The sequence below is a fragment of the Numida meleagris genome, chromosome 2 (assembly GCF_002078875.1).
Source record: "Numida meleagris isolate 19003 breed g44 Domestic line chromosome 2, NumMel1.0, whole genome shotgun sequence".
NCBI classification, from domain to species: Eukaryota; Metazoa; Chordata; class Aves; order Galliformes; family Numididae; genus Numida; species Numida meleagris.
In genome coordinates, this window is record NC_034410.1 from 133,361,242 (window position 1) to 133,373,206 (window position 11,965).

Below are 11,965 nucleotides of genomic sequence, written 5' to 3' on the forward strand. Positions count from 1 at the left end.
CAAATCCTTTCCTTTTCTTTCCTCACTGGTAGCTCTAATAAGCTCATACTGTTCACTAAAACTTGGCAGAATGGACTGAAAATCATACAGTCTTTTCCCCAGGAAGCAAAGTGTTCATCACAGCAAGTCAGTTTTGAGAAGGTGGGGACCCCTATACGAATCATATTCTTTCCATATCAAGCACAAAACAAGCAGCAGTTCTGGCTCACACCAACTCCCAAGGAAACAAATGGAAGCTTTGCCCAAGCAAGGAATGCACAAGCATGGACTGCATCACCTCTGCAGAAAGTACACTTTTAAATAAACTGCAAAACTGAATAAACTTTGAATAAATTGAAATAGGGCACAGAGCTGTAGATGTTGAATTAGAAGGACAGATCAACATATTTATCTGACCTGTGAGTATTTATTTAGCTCAAGTGCATTCTTTCAAACAAGATGCCTATAAGCAGCCTTTTGATGGCTGCTCATAATCAAATGTGTCACTCGTAAAATTATAGCGTTTGGGTAAGGTACCGGGCAACCGAAAATGGCTTTTGCTAGAAGTATGTCACAAGCAAACCTTTTAGTCACCTCGGAATTGCACTCAGCCTCACTTCATTCCTGTGCACTGGCTGCATGCGGGCTGCTCCTCCGGCACAGAACTGCTGTAATCATCTCGGCAGTAAACAGCAATCAGTAAATGCTAGTTACTGGGCTGATATGCGCCCCAGGTACTCCTCTGGCTTTCCTGTCCCCTACTTCTCAGGGCAGGGGGGTGTTGAAATAAAGAAATACAGGTAGTGAAATAGTGAAATCCTTTAGCTGGCAAGGTTTTCCCCTCTGAATGGACAAATTCTTAACTCCAAGCTGCTCCAGACACTGAAGGATTAGATCCTAACCAGGGAAAACACAGGAAAATGGTAATAAATATCTCATGCTAATCCACAGGAACTTTGGTCCCAATGTGATTTTTCTATAGTATTCTACATTAAATGGCATTACAACATCCATAATCTCAGCTCATATATCAGAGCGCTCTCTCTGCTCTCCTTCTTGCCCTTCCCTCTTTCATGTAGTGCATTTTCTAAGAACCCGTTGAGGTGCTTTTCTGCAACGGGTTCAGGCCCATTCCTGAACGACAGCAGCGCTGTCGCACGGTGCAGACTGCCACAACCGCATCTACAGCTGGCAAGCCCAAGCTCTATGGCAGCATTACTCCAGTAAGGTTTCATCTGAAATTCCTTCTGATAAGACAAAGAAAGTCACCATTTGCTGGAGTGAAAAAAATTAATAAATTGTATTCACATGCAGTAATAGCACTTCATGTCGTGATGGATTTTACAATATCCTAGTTCCCTTTCCATTCAGACATCTGTCTTTTGGGCAGTAAATCCTGAAAACCCAAGAAGGTAAAGCTTGCTTAACCATGAGTCTCCTTTAACCCAGTAAAATAAATTCCACAGCTGGCTTTTTTCTTTCTCCTATGACTACTTCTTAGGCTCCTTCCCACTGCCAACAACCACTGTCCCACTGCACCGCTGAAAGAAAACTGTTAAAAATGCCAGCTTTTCAGAGTCTTGTTTTTGACCCATCCAGGTAAAACAGTTTGTACCATAAAGTTCATCAGCACTAACAGGTCATCTTTGTTAGTACAGATTTTCCTACACACAAATTAAAACTGAGAAATGACTGAAGAAAAAAGGTAAGCAAACCCATTTTAAATGTTCCTTAGATAATGCAATACCACAACAAATCTCTAAGGAAAGTTAATCTGAGACTGCCATGAACACCAAATAAATTTGTACCACGGGGATATTTAAGGTCCAATAAATCTTGCTTTCCAATGGTTTTAAAACTCCAGAAAACTGTTCAGCTCTAGACTCCATATGTTGTGGCAAAACTGTCTACCTAAAAGCTACCAACTCCAACCTGTCATCTGGGAGAAATATTTTCAGAACATACCCGTGTTTTCTAAACTACCAAATTAAGAAAACCTTCATTAAGAAAAAAACAAACCACAAACACCCAGATATACATTTAGAAAAACCAACCGGACAGCTTACTCTCTTTCTGTTTGCATGATAATGCTCAAGAAAGTTGGTTAAAAATGACCCATTTCCAATTCAAATTCTTATTAATTTACTTGAACTATCTCATGTTGCAGTGAACAACACAAAACCAACACCCAATTACAAAATAAATAAATAAATGAAATAGGGAACAATAAAATTCATCACAATTTAGAGATGCGTTGCAATAGCAGGAGAGCAAAGGGCTAACGTCCACCTAAGAAAACACACTACTAACTGTTTATTATTGATATTTTAGCAATATCAAATACGGGAAAAGAATCAGATAGTACAGAAAAGCCTATGTACTCTTCTGCAACTTTTCCCAACTGGATACATCAAAAGAAGATTTTGTGGACAGTGAATATCATGCTTACCTTGACCTGTCAAAAACACCCTGATGTCCATAGCATCACACCTATCTTACAGTCTGCTTACACGGGTATGCATGCAATACTGGAGCTTCATCGCTATTTATTTGAGCCTTTCAGGCACTTGATGATAGAAAAAAGAAAGTGGAGTTGTGAATAGCAAAAGGACTGAGAAACAAGCATGCTGTAAAAGCCTACATTTTATTTTTAATTCCAGTTTTGGAAGTGAACCGATTTCCAATCAGAAGAATTCCTTCAAAGGTGTCAGGCCAGCCTGCAAGCATGCCAAAGGCCTGCTCTGTGCTGCAAAGCACCGCTTTGGCCATGGCGAGCAGAGAGGCAAAATGCAAGAATATTTCCTAACGCCCCGTCTTATCAGTTCAGAAAGACTGTTTTAAAGTGATAAACTGCAACAAAGTGCAGCACTGGTCCCGAAGAACCACAGTTCATTGCACCAAAGTGCAATGCAATTAGCCAGCTTTCTAGTGAGGATTAGATCTGACTGTAGATGAAGTTAGCAGAAGGCTAGGCACGTGCAAGCAGGGAGTAGATCAGTGCCACAATCAGAGGGTTTTAATCAATCCCTAGTGGGATCTAAATTTCCCCCAGGTTGGCATGCATATCAGGTGAGATTCACTTTTATAAAAATCATTCACCTAAAAAAAAAAAAAAAAATCAAACCAATCCAAACATCAAAAAAAATTATGCTCAACTCTGTTTTCTCACTAGTAAACTTTGCGTCGTAAACAAGGGCAGTGATGCAAAATGGACTCTTGCCTGGATTTGTAAACTTTTCCAGGAGTCGTAATATCCTGCATTTGATGATGTCATGAAACCAACCACAAGTTAAAGTTGGGTTTCAATTTGTTCCACTTTTCCCTCATTAGTCTCTGTGTCAGAAATAGAATAAGAACCCTCATTAAGTCACATTAAATTCTTTAAACTCATTAAGGGCTCAGGGAAAGAACAATACCAAAACTGGTGTTTTCGTAAAAAAAAGAAAAAACTATGCAATGCAGATGGACTTCAATTTACATGTATTTTTAGCATGTATGTATGTGCATCCAGCAGCCAGAGTGAGACCAGAATGCATGCAGGAGACAGAGAGGCAGAGAACAGAGGCAGCGAGGCAGAGCATACCTTACATATGACAGAATGATACCTAGATAAAAGTGGATTAGGCACGATTGCTTCTTACTTGATATAGATGAAGCACATAAAGTTTCGTATCCTGAGCTGCGACAGAGCCGCGCTCCCCGCCATACCCTGCATTTCTCTGCAATTAACCATTCCTCGGGATGTCTTCCAGGGAAGGAGACAACATTGAGGGCTATGCAGGCAGCAGCAAACAAGTGGAATGCTGACTTCTGGTGCTGGGACTGTTTTGATTGCTGCCGCTGTAGCTTAGCAGAGGAAACAACACTGTGCGATTGCAGCTGAGGACACATCTCCTATTCATCCTTACAAACTCACATGTAAGATACAGGTGTGTGCCGAATTTCAACAGTCTCGGAGAGTGTCTCTGGGTGTGCAAGGGGTGGGTGCTTGTCAGAAGATTTATTGTAGCTCAATGACTCAGATATATGTTGTTGATAACTTCTGATCTTCCCCCCTATAAGACTGGAAATATCAGCTCAATGCCACAAGATTATTTACATTGCTACAGTACACTCAAATAACTATTACAAGATTAATTTAATCCACTGTATTATTTTTTTCAACCTGATACACGCAACACTCAAAAAGCAATTCAGTTCTAACAAAAACTTCAGCTCTGAAAAGGCTGGAGGAGACTAAGGAGATGGCATACGTTTCAGGCATCTGCAGCAGGCCAGGGAACCTGCGTGAAGCAGATGGAGACCTGCAGCATTTCTCCTCCTCCCGTGACAGCTCCGGGGACAGCCTGGCTCCCAGTACCCTGAGCCAAGTGCTAGGCACAGGCACCCCACTCCCACGTGCCCAGCAGCCACTGCTCACCTGTGAGACACACAGCAAGGCACACGGCGAGGCTCGACTTTCTGCAAGCTTTTGCCTCAAGTATCTGGGGCAAGGTTTACTTTGTTAAGAGTGTGCATCTCTATGAGCAGAGGAGAAAGCTCGGCAACGAGTGGCATGTACTGCATTTTTGGTTTATCCTGTGTGGCTGCAGCCAGGGAATGCTTGATCAAGTGTACTTGATACATCCAAAAATGAGAACCCAATAAGTTTGGGAAGTCGAAACAGGATAAATCTTTGTTTTATTAACCAAATTCATGAAGCAGTGTTTCATCTGCGCAGCACATTTTGGATGAGGTTCCACACACTCAAAGCCTTCACTTGAAGATCAGCGTATGAAAAAGTTAAAAAGAATCACACTTTGAAAACACTGAAAAACTTCTACCTCCAAAGAAAACTGCTTTGTTCTAACCAGTTTTGCTTCCATTAAGCCACAGCCGCACATAGGAATTTTAGGCGATACTCCACTTCAGTATCTACTTCTTTTTTTCCATCATCAGTTGAGAATTTGCTTTTTGTGTGGCTGGGCTTTTGATTTGATGTGCTGTTTTGAGGGTTTTTTTTTTTTTTTTTTTTTTTTTTTTTTTTTTTAATAGTCCAAATAAAGTCACTGGCACATCCAAAAGCAATCTGCAAGGTATCTATCCAGGCAGAGTATTTTATTATTTTTCAATTAACTACTAGAAAATCCATCCCCACTGTTTTTGTGAACCGCCAAGCTGTATGTTTAATTTTTTAAGTTTTAGTATGTATTTCAGACTTGCAGACTTTGCAAAGTAGGTCAAGAATACCCAAAGGATACACATTTGAAGGCTACAGATAGCAGAACACACCATTTACGGCTTTGTATATACACATCCATACACATTCTATATAATATAGATAGATAGATTCAATGATTTAAACACATTACATTCATACAGTGCGTCTCAAGAACATTCAGATATTTACACTGTTAGATCACCACTCATTTTAGACCTACACTAGTGCCAGCTGCCAAAAAAAAGTACACAAATCAAAATATGTTACCTTTGTTCAAACAATACTGCTGTTCATTATATAATAGAAACTGTCACGCTTAATCTTCCAGGAACCAAGAACTGGTACATTCTTGGACCAGAGGTGGCTTGAAATGGTTTGAGGCAAAACTGAAGCATATTGTTTAAGTAAATCTTGCTGAGAAACATAAGCACATCGATGATTTTTAACATTATCTTTTACAGACTTTTCTTCAGATATATTAGTGAACTAAAAATGCTGGCATATTTTCAAAATGCACAGAGATCAACACCACGGTGCTTCTTCTGTAACATTTTTACAATATCAAATTATATACTCCCCTCTGCACTGTCAGTCTGACTAAAGTAATGTGGAATCTGGAAGGGATGCTTGAGAACTGACGCCACAAGGAAGCAAAATGCTCATATAAAAATTGTACATTGACTTAGCGAACACCCCAAAACTTTTTCCTTGCAAGTTCTCAGCCGTAAGCACCCCAATGGTCACTGCGGGTGCTGAGTCGCAAGCCACAATGCTCATTTTCCATCAGAGCACAAAAAGCACTGCCAATAGGAGCATTCACAAATGCCTACCGTGTGATATAGGTAAGTGGTAGAAATGCCTGGCATTCTCCATAGTTGGAAGTTTTAAAGCTCATATGTTAATTTGACAAAGTGCTAAATAAAAATAAGTACACTTCACTAATTGAAGATCTGTTTCAGCCTATTGCAGCCCCAAGACTTCTTCAGATTTCATCTGTAACAATATAGATTATATACAACATTCATCAAGCAGAAACAACCCTCCTTCCAGACACACAGCCACACACCACCCTGCAGAGGCCAATCCTGCAGCTCTACCAAACCAAGAAGTCCCCCTGACGTCAATGCGTATTTTTCAAGAATGAGAACTGCAGGATCAAGCCCAAAAAGCGCTTATGAAGATGAGAGGTTACTTCAACAGATTGAATGTTAGATTCAATAGAAAGATTGAGGCAAGACAAGTCTGGGGTTTAAACCCTAGGGAGGATTGACATTTAAAGTGTTGCCACTGAATTATAGCTCTCCACACTGGGTGGGGTAACCTCCTACTGGGTGGAGTGTCTCCCCTAAAGGAAGGAAAAACTGGCACAAGCCAACTCGGTCTTTGAAAGATTTCCCTACTTGCCAACTTATGAAGTCGTCCTGACGTCAACTTCGTCAAGAAAGTCTATTGCCCAACGCCGACTTTTACCGAAGAAAGCTTGTCTGCGCTCGAAACCTCAGCAGAGGTGGGAAAGAAATTAAGGGAACAAGTCAGAAAATTCTAAAAAACAAAGAAAGAAAGAAAGAAAGAAATAGGAGAGAAAAAAAAAAGATAATACACTGGATTTTCTTAAGTATAGTCAATTACAAAATCCTTCTGCAGCATTTTCTTGTTCCTAATGTCATCCTGTGGACACAAATCACTAGAGTCTACTACCAAACATACTGTAAAACCTGGTTCCATTTTAAAAATGAGGTGGAGGCAGCACAGAAAGCAGCCACTCCGCCAGACAGCATCTCCCATCCTCTGAAATGAGCAGTGAATACCGTCCCAATCAGCGCCACCGACAGGTGCAAAACACTCTCATTTTGGTAAAACAATATTCACTGAAGGTAGCAACAGCATTAGTCCTCTCGGAATGAAAACAAACTGCCTCTTCAAAGTAAGACTTTGGGTGCTGGGTGAGAGAGAAGGGAAAGGCGGCGAGAAATCAATCCTAAAAAAGAAAAGGGATAGAGAGCATCTCAAAATGCCCATGGGAAAAAAAAAAAAAAAAGTAAAAAAAAATAATAAATCAGAAAACAGTTTAAGTTACCGTAACCTGAAATGCACCAGCCATCACAAAGAGCAATTGGAGAAATCCAGCAGAGCTCAGCAGGAAAGATTTTTAATAACAGATTGAAAAACAAGAATAAAAATAACTGCATCAACAGGGCCTTTCTTCCTCAGGCCACAAGCCCGTTTTTACTTGAATTTTTAAAAAATGGCAGTTTGGCCACTAAAACCAGTCCAGAACATTATTAAAAGTTAAAAGCTACCAATTACTTCTGTCTGTTCTTTTAAAGCAAAGTTTGGCATTACGTCAGTTGGTTTAAAGAAAACAAGAAAGAGAGAGAGAAAGAAGGAGAGAAAGTTTCCTGCTTGTATAAATTAAACCACCAGGGAAGGTGTCTAGCCACTTGTAAAGCATTTATTACAGGTTTTTAAAGGGCTAGTAACATTTTAAAAATTAAATATTTTAAAATAAATTTAAGGGAAAGAAAAAATAAAAGTCGATCCGAGTCTGGAAAGAAAGCAGACTTACGAGAAATTATACATGTGCAATGCAGCTAAAGAAAGAAAAAAAAATGACCACTGGGACTAAACTCTGTGACTCAGAGCCCTCCTGTCCCGGAGGCAGGAGCACCCCATGAGAGCTGAGCCCACCAGCACAGCACGCCTAGGTCCCAGCAAGCTCCATGGAACATGGCACGCGGGCGTACGGGGCGTCCCATGCCAGGCAGTGCCGCGCAGTAGAGACTTCTCCCTCTCCGAGTTTCTTAAATACGTACAGAAATCCGCAGTGGGAGTAAAATTCCTTAGTTAATGCGACAGGCTGATAATAAAAATCACCGACGGAAAAGATTAGCATTTTCTATTCAGTTTTAGATGCATGTTCCACTGGTGGTGTTATTATTAAACTTTAAAGAATCGCTTTAAAAGGTACTAGAAAATAAGAAATCGATAGCACAGAAGATGAATAAAACATAGCTGGCTATTAAAGTTCCTTACACACGGCTACGCTGGTCCACCTACACCACGCTCCTCCAAACCCCGTGACGCCAATCCAGCCGGACAGAGCTCAGCCGCGCAGTGCTCCCGGGCTGCCACAAAATGTCCACTGGGGACTAAGCTGAGGCCAAGGCGTTCATTCTCCCATCACTCCGTGTTTAATCTGAGCCCCAGTCTGCCTGATGAAATTGGGAACCGGATGGCACCGCTCCCTGCCCTGCCCTGGTGGCACTGCTGAGCACTGGGCACTGCACATCTGGCCCTGCACGCAGCCCTGGTAGGGCCTTATTGATGAGGTGCGACCTACATCAAGGAGCAGGCAGCCAGCATCATCCACACGGCGCAGCTACATGTCTCGCCCTTGTAAACATTCGCTCTTTAGGGGTGTAACTGTGCTTTAATCCTTCGCATCATCCGATAGAATGTATTACGTGCTTTCTTTTTTCCTTTTAATTAGCAAACAGACTCCAAAAAAAGCAAAGCCTAGAAAGTTTTTACACGCAGTAAGAAGTGAACTGAAAGCAGTCTTGGAGTAAGCAAATATTCCCTCTTTGGTGCAAGCTTATCTTTAGAAAAGAAAAAGAGAGCTCCACTGGCACAGCATTTGAAACTGAACTCCATAATTCATGACAGTACCAAGAAAAAAGTTCTTCTCGAGGAGGACTGGAAAGGGCACTTTTATTTATCTTCCAGACAGACAAAAATAGTAGAACCTGGACCAGATATGCTGTAATTAATGTATCCAAAGGTCAGCAGGCAATGGTATTTGTACAATAGATGGGTGCAGACTATGCTGGTTTTACTATTAATCACCAGGACTGGAAAATAGCATTGTTTTCTCACTAGGTAGGAACTTCAGAAAGTTTCAGAAACAAAGAAGAAAGCGTTTGCCTTTTCTCCATATACCTGCCCACTGTTATTTTTAACCAATTGCATTTTGCCTCCCGAGGTGCAACACCGGGGACAAAGCGCGGAGCTCCCGGCGGCCCGGCTCTGCCAAAACCAGCCCCAGACTGCCCCATGGTGTGTGGAGGAACTAAATTAAGCAGGGCAAACACCGACTGGAACGCTGTCAGCGCACGGATGAATGGCCTCATTTTGCACCCCAGCCGAATATCTCCATCAGAATATATTTCTGTTCGGGCCGATACTTTTACTACCAGGTGGCAGTTTGTTTTAACTGAAACTGTATTAAAAATGTAATTTATTTCCACTTTACTTGCACCTAACAAAAAGGGTTGTCAGATTCCCAGCCTGTCGTGTTCAAAAATATTTCGCCATAAACTTTCTCACAATGTTATATTTGGTGCTACCCACAAACCTTTATTAAGGCGATACTGCCAGCGCGGCTGCCGCTGAGATCTGAGACGGTTTCTATTAAGATTATTACATTAAAATATTGTCGAGAGTTTATAAGAGACATAAATATTCATATGTATACGCCCTCCCAAACTCAGAAGGAAAGTTCCACATAAAAAGAACAATTTAAATACGTACCCAAAGATGCCTGCTTGTAATTAAAATTTTGGTTTTTCCCTACACGTCTTTGCTAATTTTTTAACTCTTTCGCACTGTAATGTAAAACAGTTTTGTTTCAAAGCGACTGCCTGATAAAGTGCTAAAAGAGGTAATTCACATGAACAGAAAGTAATTAGTCATTGTTTGCACAATGCTTTGAAAATATAAAACCTTCTGTGTCAGCTGGCATTAAAATATAACATGCCTGAAACGCAGAGATCTAACAGCAGCCACTGCACCTCAGAGGCACTCGGGTCCACACGGGGATCAGCGCTGCGCTGCTAACAGCGCGCAATCACAACATGTGAATAATAATGCTCTCCACATGCAGCACGGTAACAGTGCGCGCTGTGCAAGTTCCTACGACTGATGCGCAACACATGATAGAAACATAACCCTGAGATGGAGTCACACAGTAATACTGAACTCACTCTATCGCTAATAGAGACAGAAGCACCCCACTCAGCAACGGCATAAATCACACTATGAAGGCATTAAAATAGGAGAGGGTAACCTGGCTGCACCTTGTTTGATGCCCAAGGAAGTCTCAGATCTCTGAAGTTACTATTTACATTTTTTCCTTTATTAACATTACTATGAAATAGAGAGAAAATAAAAAAACTCCATATTACTGTGAGCCTGCTGAGGATCCAACATATATGCTTGGAAGCTGATGCAACTTTGCCCTTTACTTACTTTGTTGTGACTACACACACGCAAAGTTTCAAAGGGAGAGGAAAGTTCTTACGTGCAACAACAACAACAGAAAGTGAGGACTGGAGCAAGCAGGGCAGATTATGGACTGACTGCTGTTCTCTGTCCGACTTCTCCTGATCCTATAAAGGCAAAGGAGACTTCTGCTGCCCCGAGCAGCCTGCATACATGCAGGCACTGACACCGCTGGCTCTGTGCACCCCAAGCAGCAGGTATGCCTTTTTCAAGGGGAAAAAAGAAAGTCTTTCTCTCTTTCTATTTTTTACTCTACAGAGAAGTGTTCCACTGCTTTGGTCTGACCGCGTTATTAACAAACTTTCATTCAGCGGTTAAAAAAAGAAAAAAAAAATCTTTCAAAGTGTTGATATCATTTCCAGACAGTCCTGTCAGCATCACAACTTACAGGAAATAGCTGATGTTCTCAAACAAGCTCTCTATTTACTCACAGACCCGGAGCACTTAAAAAAGCTCCTCACCCAGTGGAGGTTTTCCCTAAATGTCACCGGTGGGATCTGCGCTGCCGGACCCACGAGGGAACCTCGCCGCAGCCCGGAGCCCTGCGCCTTTCATTTCCATTTTGGCCACGTCAGGACCTGGCTCTGCCCGCCGCTCTCCTCCACTGCCCCTCGCATGTCTCACTCTGGCAGCCTCTGCTGCGTGCTCAACTTTTCCTAAAACCAACAGGAAAGTAACATGATGCCCCCAACATCCACGGCTGTAGCTGAGGAGCACTGCCGGGATGGCACTTCGGTGGTTCCTGTACTGAACTCGATTAAATAAAACCGGAGCGTAGGGAATTGCTGCTTGTTCCTATGAGTCTTCCAAATGCGCTCAGCGGAGGCAGCGTGCTCCGCACCTCCGATAGGCGCAGAACGCTCTGTTTGGGGTAGGAAATACTTTTCCTTTTGGAGCGGGATCCCAAAGGGGTGTTTTGGCTGCAGCCACGCTGCGACCCATTGGGATGGCACAGAGAGATGTCCCCTTCAGCTCATCCCTACCTCCAAAGTTGACCAAAATATCACTGATTTTAAATATATATATTAAAAAAAAAAAAAAGTCGGGGGGCCCAAAGGCTGCGCGGTGCCTGGAACAAAGCACCCGGGGTCACCCTCCGGAGCCGCCGCTCCGCGCCCACCCCATTCATTGCACCGCGGACAGCGCGGGGCAGCCCCGGGCCGGCGGGGAGGGCAGCGCCGCGGGCAGAGCTTCGCCTTTAAGAAGGAAAAGTTTTACGTCTCTCCGTGCTCTGATTGCAAAAAGAAAAAAAAAAAAGAAAGAAAGAAAGAAAGAAAAAAAAGAAAGAGAAAAAAAGAAAAAAACAAAACACACAAAACAAAACATAACAACACCGATCCCACCGCGGTGTGCGCGGACCCCAGCCCCCCCCCGGGGGAAAAAAAAACTTTTCCCCGAACTTACTGCTGCTCATGGTGCTGCCTCCGCGCCCCGCGCGTCGCGCTCCGCACTACGGCTGCCGGCAGCGGCGCGGGGCCGTGCGGGCGCAGCTCCTCGGTGCGAGGC

The 11,965-nt window shown here is 42.6% G+C and overlaps 1 protein-coding gene across 5 annotated transcripts in view; it reads right to left on the minus strand.

Annotated features, from left to right (window-relative positions):
• TRPS1 (transcriptional repressor GATA binding 1) overlaps positions 1–11,952 on the minus strand; it is a 212,907-nt gene extending 200,955 nt beyond the window's left edge. For 2 of the 5 annotated variants that reach the window (XM_021385769.1, XM_021385768.1), the window contains exon 1: positions 11,864–11,952. The gene's annotated coding sequence lies outside the window, so the exon portion shown is untranslated. The remainder of the gene's footprint in view (positions 1–11,863) is intronic. The other 3 variants (XM_021385771.1, XM_021385770.1, XM_021385772.1) reach the window with 2 other exon arrangements.